Source organism: Mytilus californianus, unplaced genomic scaffold, assembly GCF_021869535.1.
Source record: "Mytilus californianus isolate M0D057914Y unplaced genomic scaffold, xbMytCali1.0.p SCAF_10, whole genome shotgun sequence".
Taxonomy (NCBI): Eukaryota; Metazoa; Mollusca; class Bivalvia; order Mytilida; family Mytilidae; genus Mytilus; species Mytilus californianus.
The window spans coordinates 55,053,215-55,066,535 of NW_026262582.1; the positions used below are offsets into that span (position 1 = coordinate 55,053,215).

The 13,321-nt window shown below is 33.3% G+C and overlaps 1 protein-coding gene across 2 annotated transcripts in view; it reads left to right on the forward strand.

Annotated features, from left to right (window-relative positions):
• The window catches only part of LOC127718911 (obg-like ATPase 1), a 128,700-nt gene that overhangs the window by 19,671 nt on the left and 95,708 nt on the right, over positions 1–13,321 (forward strand). The window lies entirely within an intron of this gene.

Sequence of the window (13,321 nt, forward strand, 5' to 3'; positions counted from 1 at the left end):
AAAACAGGAATGAATGTTCACTGACAATTCAGATGAATTTAACTTCATTTTGAAAATGAGTATCACAAACACTACTTCGCGGATCTGCCATGCGCTGAAGAGAAAATCAAACGAAATCTACATGAGACAGCGTTTCATTCATGAATATTTCATGAATGAACATTTTCCCGCGCTATTTTTACTACGATATTTACAAATGTTTGTTATTGAATAAGTAAATGCCCAAGTGTATTGAAAGAATCCGGTATGATTGACTGAAATGCGAGAACAAGTTGATATTTTGACCAAGCTGTCGGATAATTGACAAGTGATAATGGTTTGATTGAACAATACACAGGTGATAGAATAAAAAATACACGATAATTATATGGCTAATGTTTCACACCAAGGATGAATAAAGGTAAATACCGGCTTTGATAGAAAAGTGCATTGTTTTTGTCAAAAATTGATCGGAAGGTTTTGATGCCAAAAATCATTTGAAAACTTTTAATTCCGTTATTTAAATACTAGCTGTTTCACATTCCAATGTGGATATAAGGACCTTCACTCGTTCAGCATGCTCAAGTGGATCAAACTGGCAGCAGAAAAACATTGACAACGACAATTCGTATCAACTATCATAGCCTCCTTATCAGTGTTACGATTAACAACTACATTTGTACACAAATTGTTACAAGGATAAGGCTTGTATTAAAAGCAACCGAGCCAGCATCTACTTCTTAGAATATTATAGCTCAGTGTATCAAGACAAGTGTTGTAGAAATTATTAACATGATTAAATAACATTTGTCTATGTACTAGCAAAATGACTTTCTTAGTGCTTAACAATGCAGTGGCTGATCCAGAACTTTTTATCCTCACACTTTATTCCTGGGGCAGTATGATTCTTTAAGGTTGACCTATAATTAACAATGTGTCATCCAAACACAGAGGCAATGATTACTAGTATGTCAAATGAATGGCTTAAAACCAAAAATCTCAAATGTTATTGCCTAAATGCTAAATTTCACAGCAGCAACTAAAATTTGTTACAGGGTTATAAGCACCTCTATGAATCTAGTGTATATAAACTTTTTATTCCTGTGGTCATACTGCTATTATTATGCCCCCACCGTATTGAGTTTTATCCTTGTTTTTCTGAAAGTATGTACGTATACGTCCCTTACTTGTACGTACGTCCGTAAATCCCAAAATTGGTTTCTGTTCTCTTACTTGAGTTTGCCTGAACCAAATTGTATGAAACTTATAGGCAATGCTTATTACCACAAAACACCAGTCAAGTTTGAATTTTGGTGGCGTCACTTTTACCATTCTAGAGTTATATGCTCCTTTACAAGAAGAAAAGTTGCTGGAATTTTTAGTTTCTGTTCTTTAACTTTAGTTTGTCTTAACCAAAAGTTATGAAACTTACACACAATGCTCATTACCACAAAACACTGATCTAATTTGAATTTTGGTGGTGTCAGTTATACCGTTCTAGAGTTATGCCCCTTTACAAATGTAAAAATTGCTGAATTTTTATGCCCCCGTCGTAGCGGAGGGGGCATTAAGTTTTACCCTTGTCCGTACGTCCCGAAAATTGGTTTCCGTTCTCTAACTTGAGTTTTCCTAAACCAAATGTTATGAAACTTATACACAATGCTTATAACCACAAAACACAGATCAAGTTTGAATTTTGGTGGCGTCACTTTAACCGATCTAGAGTTATGCCCCTTTATAAAAGGAAATATTGCAAAATTTTTAGTTTCCGTTCTCTAACTTGAGTTTGCCTCAACCAAATGTTATGAAACTTATACACAATGCTTATTACCACAAAACACAGATCAAGGTTGAAATTTGGTGGTGTCACTTTAACCGATCTAGAGTTATGCCCCTTTATAAAAGGAAAAATTGCAAAATTTTTAGTTTCCGTTCTCTAACATAAGTTTGTCTCAACCAAATGTTATGAAACTGATACACAATGCTTATTACCACAAAACACAGATCAAGTTTGAATTTTGATGGCATCACTTTAACTGTTCTAGAGTTATGTCCCTTTATAAATGGAAAAATTGCAAAATTTTTATTTTCTTCTAAATATCAAGTTTATAATATATTTTTAAAATTGAAGTTATCTTCCTTTGACCATGATTATAGTTGAATCAACTACAATCAATGCTTTATACAATGCAATGTTTAATTTTGACTTCCACTGATAAAACACAGATCAAGTTGAATTTGGGTAGTGTCACTTTAACCATTATTGAGTTATGCCCCTTCATCGAAAGATTGCAAAATTTTTAGTTTCCATTCTGTAACTGAAGTTTTCCCCAGCCAAACATTATGAAACCTATACACAATATTCATTACCACAAAACTCAGTAAAGATCAAGTACAATTTTTTTGTTTTCGTTCTCTAACTTGAGTTAGCCTCAACCAAATGTTATGAGACTTACACACAATGCTTATTACCACAAAACTCAGATCAAGTTCAAATTTGGGTAGTGTCACTTTTATCGTTCTTCAGTTAAGTCCCTTTATAAATATATGATATGCAAGCGGGGGCATCATCTGTGTCCACATGTGGACACTATCCACATTTATTTCTTTTCCGTTATCTTACTTTAGTTCGCTCAACCAAATGTTATGAAACTTATACACAATACTTTTAACCATAAAACATAGATTTTTTTGAATTTAGGTGGAGTCATTTTTAGATCACCTGGCCCAAAACGCTAAGTGAGCTTTTCTCATCACTTGGCATCTGTTGTCCGTCGTCTGTTAACTTTTACAAAAATCTTCTCCTCTGAAACTACTGAGACAAATTTATCTAAACTTGGTCACAATCATCATTAAGGTTTATAGTTTCAAAAACGTGTCCAATGACCCCGCCTACAAACCAAGATGGCTGACATGGCTAAAAAAAGTACATATGGGTAAAGTGCAGTTTTTGGCTTATATCTCTGAAACCAAAGCATTTAGAGCAATCCGACATGGGGTAAATTTGTTAATCAGGTTGAGATCTATCTGCACTGAAATTTTCAGATGAATCAGACAACCCGTTGTTGGGTTGCTGCCCCTGAATTGGTAATTTTAAGGAAATTTTGCCGGTTTTATACGACCTCAAAAAATTTTGCGGTCGTATATTGCTATGACGTTGGCGTCGTTATCGTCATCGTCCGAGGACACATTGGTTTTCGCACAATAACAACAGTTTAAGTGAATGGATCTCTATGAAATTTTACAATAAGGTTCAATACCACAAAAGGAAGGTCGGGATTGATTTTAGGGGGTTATGGTACCAACAGTTAAGGAATTAGGGGCCAAAAATAAGCATTTTTCTAGTATCCAGACAATAACTTGTGGAACGGTGTATGGATCTCTCTGAAATTATACCACAAGTTTCCATACCACAAAGGGATGGTTAGGACTTGCTTTGGGGGGGTTAAGGCTCAAACCGTTTAGGAATTAGGGGGAAAAACAAGGTTGTCCTGGTTAATGGACAAATGCTTCAGTACAAAACATAATTTAAAGCAGTGTAAGGGAGATAAATCAAATACAATATTTGAATTACCTCCCTTACACTGCTTTTAAATTATGTATAAAGTAATGGTTATTGAACAATTAAGACAATTTAAAACAGTGTAAGGGAGGTAATCCAAATACAACGTTTTGATTACTTCCCTTACACTGCTTTTAAATTATGTTTAAAGAAATGCATATTTATAAAGGAACATCTTTTTTTTTTAACAAAAAAATCCATATGAAAGATTTGACACCATATTTTAAATTCTATTATAAAATAGATTAAGTTAGCACTATGGTAAATTTAAATGGGTAATTGGAAATTTGAATTGCGATAATGACCATATCTTGAGGGAAAGAATTTTTTGGGGGAAAAGGGGGGGGGGGGGAAATTTCAAGAAGTAATCTTTAATTGCACAGTATGGCACATTAAATTTGTAAAATCTTTGACCACATTTGATTTATTTGTTATTCCGAATCTAACCGTGTATTTAGATTTTTATACGACCGCAAAAATTAAAAATTTTTTGGTCGTATATTGGTATGACGTTGGCGTCGTCGTCGTCGTCGTCGTCGTCGTCGTCGTCGTCCGGCGTCGTCCGAAGACACATTGGTTTTCGCACTCTAACTTTAGTTTAAGTGAATGGATCTCCATGAAATTTTACCATAAGGTTCAATACCACAAAAGGAAGGTTGGGATTGATTTTGGGGGTTATGGTACCAACAGTTAAGGAATTAGGGGCCAAAAAGGGGCCAAAAATAAGCATTTTTGTAACTTCCAGACAATAACTTGTGTGTAAGTGTATGGATCTCTCTGACATTGTACCACAAGGTTCTATATCACAAAAGGAAGGCTGTAATTGATTTTGGGGGTAATTGCCTCAAAATTTTAGGAATAAGGGGCCAAAAAAGGGGCAAAAAACAAGCATTTTTCTAGTTTCATGACAATAACCTGTGTGTAAGTGTTTGGATATATCTGAAATTGTACTACAAGGTTCCATATCACAAAGGGAAAGCTGGAATTGAGTTTGGGGGTAATTGCCCGAAACGTTTAGGAATTGGGGGCCAAAAAGGGGCCAAAAATAAGCATTTTTCTAGTTTCCAGACAATAACTTGTGTTCAAGTGTATGGATCTCTCTGAAATTGTACTGCAAGGTACCATACCACAAAGGGAAGGCTGGGATTGAGTTTGGGGGTGATGAATCATAAGGGGGTTCAAAAAATTTGGGGGGGGATTTTTTTTTTTTTTTTTTCTTTTTTTCCTTTTTTTTTCTTTTAAAATTTTCCATTTTAAGTTGCTTATTTCTGATTTATATTTAAAAGCAAAAATTAATGATATGGTAGGAGATAAACACCAAACAGGATGTGTAAATTATTATATAATAAGTATTGTGCAATAGCAAGAAATTTTCAATTGCACAGTATTGCACAATAGCAAGAAATCTTCAATTGCACAGTATTGCGCAATAGCAAGAAATCTTCAATTGCACAGTATTGCGCAATAGCAAGAAATATCCATTGGCACAATATTGCGCAATAGCAAGAAATTGTCAATTGTACAATATTGCGCAATAGCAAGAAATATTCAATTGCACAGTATTGTGCAAAAGAAGATACTTCGTATAAATTGCTTATTTCTTGATCAATTTCAATGGGGTTTTATTCTTGAATTCTTGGGGTTCTTTAATATGCTGAATCTAACCGTGTATTAAGTTTTTGGATTTTGGGCCCTGTTTTTAAATTGGTCCACATTGAGGTCCAAAGGGTCCAAAATTTAACTTTGTTTGATTTTCATCAAAAATTGAATTATTGGGGTTCTTTGATATGCCGAATCTAACCGTGTATTTAGATTCTTAATTTTTGGTTCCATTTTCAAATTGGTCTACATTAAGGTCCAAAGGGTCCAAAATTAAACTTAGTTTGATTTTAACAAAAATTGAATTTTTAGGGTTCTTTGATATGCTGAATCTAAACATGTATTTAGATTTTGATTATGGGCCCAGTTTTCAAATTGGTCCAAATCGGGGTCCAAAATTAAACTTTGTTTGATTTCAACAAAAATTGAATATATTGGGTTCTTTGATATGCTGAATCTAACCATGTATTTAGATTTTTTATTTTTGGGCCCTGTTATCAACTTTGTCCACATTGAGGTCAAAAGGGTCCAAAATTAAACTTAGTTTGATTTTAGCAAAAATTGAATTCTTGGGGTTCTTTGATATACTGAATCTAAACATGTGTTTAGATTTTTGATTATGGGCCCAGTTTTCAAGTTTGTCCAAGTTGGGGTCCAAAATTAAACTTTTTTTGATTTCAACAAAAATTGAATATATGGGGTTCTTTGATATGCTGAATCTAACCATGAATTTAGATTTTTTATTTGTGGGCCCCGCTATCAAATTGGTTCATATTGAGGTCAAAAGGGTCCAAAATTAAACTTTGTTTGATTTCATCAAAAATTGAATTATTGGGGTTCTTTGATATTCCAAATCTAACCGTGTATTTAGATTTTTAATTTTAAGTCCCGTTTTTTAAATTGGTCTACATTAAGGTCCAAAGGGTCCAATATTAAACTTAGTTTGATTTTAGCAAAAATTGAATTCTTGGGGTTCTGTGATATGCTGAATCTAACCATGTATTTAGATTTTGGATATTGGACCATAATAGGTGAATGTCCAATTTAAAATTTTTAAGTTCTTAGACCACATTCATTCTGTGTGAGAAACCTATGCTGTGTCAAATATTTAATCACAATCCAAATTCAGAGCTGTATCAAGCTTGAATGTTGTGTCCATACTTGCCCCAACTGTTCAGGGTTCGACCTCTGCGGTCGTATCAAGCTGCGCCCTGCGGAACATTTTTTGATTATGGGACCAGTTTTCAAGTTGGTCCAAGTTGGGGTCCAAAATTAAACTTTGTTTGATTTCAACAAAAATTGAATATATGGGGTTCTTTGATATGCTGAATCTAAAAATGTATTTAGATTTTAGATTTTTGGCCCAGTTTTCAAGTTGGTCCAAATTGGGGTCCAAAATTAAACTTTGTTTGATTTCAACAAAAATTGAATATATGGGGTTCTTTGATATGCTGAATCTTACCATGTATTTAGATTTTTTATTTTGTGGGCCTGCTATCAAATTGGTTCATATTGAGGTCAAAAGAGTCCAAAATTAAACTTTGTTTGATTTCATCAAAAATTGAATTATTGGGGTTCTTTGATATGCCAAATATAACCGTGTTTTTAGATTTTTAATTTTGGGTCCCGTTTTTTAAATTGGTCTACATTAAGGTCCAAAGGGTCCAAAATTAAACTTAGTTTGATTTTAACAAAAATTTAATTCTTGGGGTACTTTGATATGCTGAATCTAAACATGTGTTTAGATTTTTGATTATGGGCCCAGTTTTCAAGTTGGTCTAAGTTGGGGTCCAAAATTAAACTTTGTTTGATTTCAACAAAAATTGAATATATGGGGTTCTTTGATATGCTGAATCTAACCATGTATTTTGATTTTGGGCATTGGACCATAATAGGTAAATTAAAAAAATTGAAGTTCTTAGACCACATTCTTTCTGTGTCAGAAACCTATGCTGTGTCAAATATTTAATCACAATCCAAATTCAGAGCTGTATCAAGCTTGAATGTTGTGTCCATACTTGCCCCAACTGTTCAGGGTTCGAATTCTGCGGTCGTATCAAGCTGCGCCCAGCGAAGCATTTTATTAATTTTGGGTCCAGTTTTCAAATTGGTCTACATTAAGGTCCAAAGGGTCCAAAATTAAACTTAGTTTGATTTTAACAAAAAATGAATATATGGGGTTCTTTGATATGCTGAATCTAAACATGTATTTAGATTTTTGATTTTTGGCCCAGTTTTCAAGTTGGTCCAAATTGGGGTCCAAAATTAAACTTTGTTTGATTTCAACAAAAATTGAATATATGGGGTTCTTTGATATGCTGAATCTAACCATGTATTTAGATTTTTTATTTATGGGCCCTGCTATCAAATTGGATCATATTGAGGTCAAAAGGGTCCAAAATTAAACTTTGTTTGATTCATCAAAAATTGAATTATTGGGGTTCTTTGATATGCCAAATCTAACCGTGTATTTAGATTTTTAATTTTGGGTCCTGTTTTTATACGACCGCCAAAAAAATTTTGTGGTCGTATATTGGTATGACGTTGGCGTCGTCGTCGTCGTCGTCGTCGTCGTCGTCATCCGAAGACACATTGGTTTTCGCACTCTAACTTTAGTTTAAGTGAATGGATCTTTTTGAAATTTTACCACAAGGTTCAATACCACAAAAGGAAGGTTGGGATTGATTTTGGGGGTTATGGTAATAACAGTAAAGGAATTAGGGGCCAAAAAGGGGCCAAAAATAAGCATTTTTGTAACTTCCAGACATAACTTATGTGTTAGTGTATGGATCTCTCTGACATTGTACCACAAGGTTCCATACCACTAAAGGAATGCTGGGATTGATTTTGGGGGTAATTGCCTCCAAATTTTAGGAATTAGGGGCCAAAAAAGGGGCAAAAAACAAGCATTTTTCTAGTTTCATGACAATAACTTGTGTGTAAGTGTATGGATCTTTCTGAAATTGTACTACAAGGTTCCATATCACAAAGGAAAAGCTGGGTTTGAGTTTGGGGGTAATTGCTAATTTTGATTATGGGCCCAGTTTTCAAGTTGGTCCAAATCGGGGTCCAAAATTAAACTTTGTTTGATTTCAACAAAAATTGAATATATGGGGTTCTTTGATAAGCTGAATCTAACCATGTATTTAGATTTTTGATTTTTGGGCCCCGTTATCAACTTTGTCCACATTGAGGTCAAAAGGGTCCAAAATTAAACTTTGTTTGATTTCATAAAAAATTGAATTATTGGGGTTCTTTGATATGCCGAATCTAACCGTGTATTTAGATTCTTAATTTTTGGTTCCGTTTTCAAATTGGTCTACATTAAGAATAGCAAGAAATATTTAATAGCACAGGATTGTGCAAAAGAAGATACTTCCTATAAATTGCTTATTTCTTGACCAATTTCAATGGGGTTTTATTCTTGATTTCATGGGGTTCTTTAATATGCTGAATCTAACCGTGTATTTAGTTTTTGGATTTTGGGCCCCGTTTTTAAATTGGTCCACATTGAGGTCCAAAGGGTCCAAAATTAAACTTTGTTTGATTTCATCAAAAATTGAATTATTGGGGTTCTTTGATATGCCGAATCTAACTGTGTATTTAGATTCTTAAATTTTGGTTCCGTTTTCAAATTGGTCTACATTAAGGTCCAAAGGGTCCAAAATTAAACTTAGTTTGATTTTAACAAAAATTGAATTCTTAGGGTTCTTTGATATGCTGAATCTAAACATGTATTTAGATTTTTGATTATGGGCCCAGTTTTCAAGTTGGTCCAAATCGGGGTCCAAAATTAAACTTTGTTTGATTTCAACAAAAATTGAATATATGGGGTTCTTTGATATGCTGAATCTAACCATGTATTTAGATTTTTGATTTTTGGGCCCCGTTATCAACTTTGTCCACATTGAGGTCAAAAGGGTCCAAAATTAAACTTTGTTTGATTTACTCAAAAATTGAATTATTGGGGTTCTTTGATATGCCGAATTTAACCGTGTATTTAGATTCTTAATTTTTGGTTCCGTTTTCAAATTGGTCTACATTAAGGTCCAAAGGGTCCAAAATTAAACTTAGTTTGATTTTAACAAAAATTGAATTCTTAGGGTTCTTTGATATGCTGAATCTAAACATGTATTTAGATTTTTGATTATGGGCCCAGTTTTCAAGTTGGTTCAAATCGGGGTCCAAAATTAAACTTTGTTTGATTTCAACAAAAATTGAATATATGGGGTTCTTTGATATGCTGAATCTAACCATGTATTTAGATTTTTGATTTTTGGGCCCCGTTATCAACTTTGTCCACATTGAGGTCAAAAGGGTCCAAAATTAAACTTTGTTTGATTTCATCAAAAATTGAATTCTTGGGGTTCTTTGATATGCTGAATCTAACCATGTATTTAGATTTTGGATATTGGACCATAATAGGTGAATGTCCAATTTAAATTTTTTAAGTTCTTAGACCACATTCAATCTGTGTTTGAAACCTATGCTGTGTCAAATATTTAATCACAATCCAAATCCAAAGCTGTAGCAAGCTTGAATGTTGTGTCCATACTTCCCCCAACTGTTCAGGGTTCGACCTCTGCGGTCGTATCAAGCTGCGCCCTGCGGAGCATTTTATTTAAATTGGTCTACATTAAGGTTCAAAGGATCGAAATTAAACTTAGTTTGATTTTAACAAAAATTGAATTCTTGGGGTTCTTTGATATGCTGAATCTAAACATGTGTTTAGATTTTTGATTATGGGCCCAGTTTTCAAGTTGGTCCAAGTTGGGGTCCAAAATTAAACTTTGTTTGATTTCAACAAAAATTGAATATATGGGGTTCTTTGATATGCTAAATCTAACCATGTATTTAGATTTTGGACCATAGTAGGTAAATTAAAAATTTTTAAGTTCTTAGACCACATTCATTCTGTGTCAGAAACCTATGCTGTGTCAAATATTTAATCACAATCCAAATTCAGAGCTGTATCAAGCTTGAATGTTGTGTCCATACTTGCCCCAACTGTTCAGGGTTCGACCTTTGCGGTCGTATCAAGCTGCGCCCAGCAGAGCATTCTATTGGTAATTGCTGACGAGACAAAGGTTTAGTTAAAAACATCAAAGCTGTGATTAAATACATATTTGAAATAATACACGTCTATAACCTGTTTGAAATAATACACATCTATAACCTATTTGAAATAATACACATCTACAGTTGCAAACTTTCCAGAGGTGCTATCCAGCACTTTGATTAAGTCAGAACTGGCAGTGTTCTTTACTATAAAGTTCATAAATAATTAAATAAGTTGTAATGGAATAGAATTTCTTTAAAATATTAGTTCTGAGCTTGATCACTATTGTCAGGTGATCATTAGCCAATATCTCCCAGAGGCGTTAATATGATTATTAGGAGGGCCCTAAGGATTATCATACTATACTGGAGTGGCAGTTTTTTATTACCGGAGTCCCAGACGGTATCATCAGCACAGTAGTGAGTACTTCAGTACTGACATGATTTATAACAAACCTTTCTAAAATACTTCCTTGACTTTCAAATATTCGGCTTTGATCCTTATAAAGGTAAATCCAGAAAAGGGTTTCAGACGCATGTAATTTATAAAGCGTTATTTTCCTGTTTTTGGTATTGCTGGATTACCAAATGTAGGGTAAGATTATTAGTACACTTATAAAAAAATGTAGGTAGTCTTGGACCAAATCTCAAAAGTTCTTAAATGAATCAAATGAAGTAATGAAAGCCCTTAGGAACCATGCTTGTTTTGAAACCATCTATACTACTAAAATAACAATGTCCAATTCGTTAGCCGGCATGTCGGAAAAACTACGAATCATAAAATTCAACTTTATATACAGCTAATATAGGACAATGGTGTTGATTGAAAATTACACCATTCCAGGCCCTTTTGTTTTTCCATATAATTAATATTACCAATAAATAACAAGTTCCGGGTCGAATCTGATACCAATACTAATAGTATATGTGACATGTATGTATGTTCTGTATCTTCCTCCTTTATTAGGAGCACCACTGTGTGTTATTGTGTAAAGGAGGACATTTAATACACTGTATCGATACAGATTTAATGTGAGCATTTGCCTACCAAGGTTCACAGCCTGGCCGTGACAGGTCTTACTACCAGAATTTAACCATCCCCAAAACAATAAGTACAATGCAATAAAACATACATGTAGTTTCCGGTTGTAGTAAGAAAACCAGTATGGGTTCAAACAGAAAGATTTTGAAAGCAGAGAAAACTGTGCACCTTAAATCAGCATGACTTTATCAGATGACAATACAAATACTTAAAATCCAGGCTAAAATAAGACGTAAGGTACTTTCCAATGTGTCAGCCGGCATGACGTAAAAACATCTAATCAAAGAATTCAACTTTATATATAACTAATATAGGACAATGGTGTTGATTAAAAATTACACCATTCCAGGCCGTATTGTTTTCCACATAATTAATATTACCAATAATTAACAAGTTCCGTGGTCAACAGGTTCAAACAGAAATATTTTGAAAGCAGAGAAAACTGTGCGCCTTATAATCAGCATGACTATCAGATGACAATACAATTCATTTCGGACCGCGATGTTGCAGGTGTGTTCTAGTACCTCTAGAAAAAGGAATTCCAAAGGAAAAATTATTGAGGTCTACATTGTATAATGAAGTACATGTAACTTACAGAGCTTTTGTTCCAAACAGTGCTAGAGTGCATCTGTTGTTCTGGTAGAAAATTCTGTTGTAATTGAAAAAATTATTCTTTTAAATTCTATTTATATAAATTTACTACTGAATAAACTTACATGTAGGCAACTGGCATAATAAATACAGAGAGGGAAATGAAGATACTGCTGGATTTCAAGAAACTAATTCATAACTTAAATACTTGTACTTGCAGTCAAACCTGCCTAAATGACCACCTGTAATAAGCAACCTACTTCTGTATGAAACCATTTTCCAATCATCCAAATAGATAAGTTTTCAATATGACATAATTGAAGTGGGAGAAATATCATGTTACAGGGCAAATTGGTTGATTTTTAACCGGATTTTCAAAGGAAATATCGGTTATTAAAATGGGGATTTACTGCAGGCGGCTGGGCTGGCTGATGGGCGGCTGCCAAACAGTGTCAGCACAATAACATGAAAACGCTTTAACAAATTTTTTTCAAATTTAAATATGTTGTTTCCTGGGACTTAATGAAGGTCTAGTTCAATTTTCAAGATTTTAGTATATCTCCTTTGTGAGTTATCGCCATTTTTAATATCCAAAAAATGGAATTTTTAAATATTTTACTCTTGTTATCATGTTATAATTTGTCTTATCTCACATTAAAAATTGGAGTGACAGATTTATTTGAAAATTATCTTTTTCCTAAGTGGTAATGATTATAAGCTATATCATTAGACATTTTGAAGATTATTACATTATTAGTCCCCTACCGACGAAGTCGAAGGGGACTTTAGGTTTGCACTCCATCCGTCTGTCTGTCTGTCTGTCTGTCTGTCTGTCTGTCTGTCTGTCTGTCCGTCTGTCTGTCCTTCTGTCAGTCCGGCAAATCAGCTTTCCACACTTTTTTTCTTCGTTCTTGAAGATATTGATTTGATATTTGGTATATAGTTTTATCATGACAAGTTATAGATCAAGTTCAAATTTTGTTCCGGTCTGATGATTTAATCCAGAGTTATGGACCATAACTCTGGACCATATCTAATGTTAGAGTACTATGTTAAACCATATTTATGTACAAAGGGAGCTAACTTATTTTTTAAAAGACATTCTTTGTTCAATTATTTGAAGAATTTTTTGGCAGGTTTGTTAGTTATTTAGTATAAACTAATTTTCTGAATGCTATATATATAAAAAAAAAGAAATCCTTTAATAAGATAATAATCTATTTTTATTATGTATATATTTCAATACATTACATTGTGTAGATAAAAGTTGTTGACATTTTATAGATAAGTTTCAAATCTATATTAGTTTGTGACAAATGAAAGAAAAAATATTTGAAACTATTAATTATATTTGATTATAATTTGAAAATAGATATACACTGTATTACATCATATCTAATTTTAGAGAACTATTAATCATATCTAATGTTTTTTTCATCATGCTTATACGATATTGATTGATAATTGGTATATAGTTTTATCATGACAAG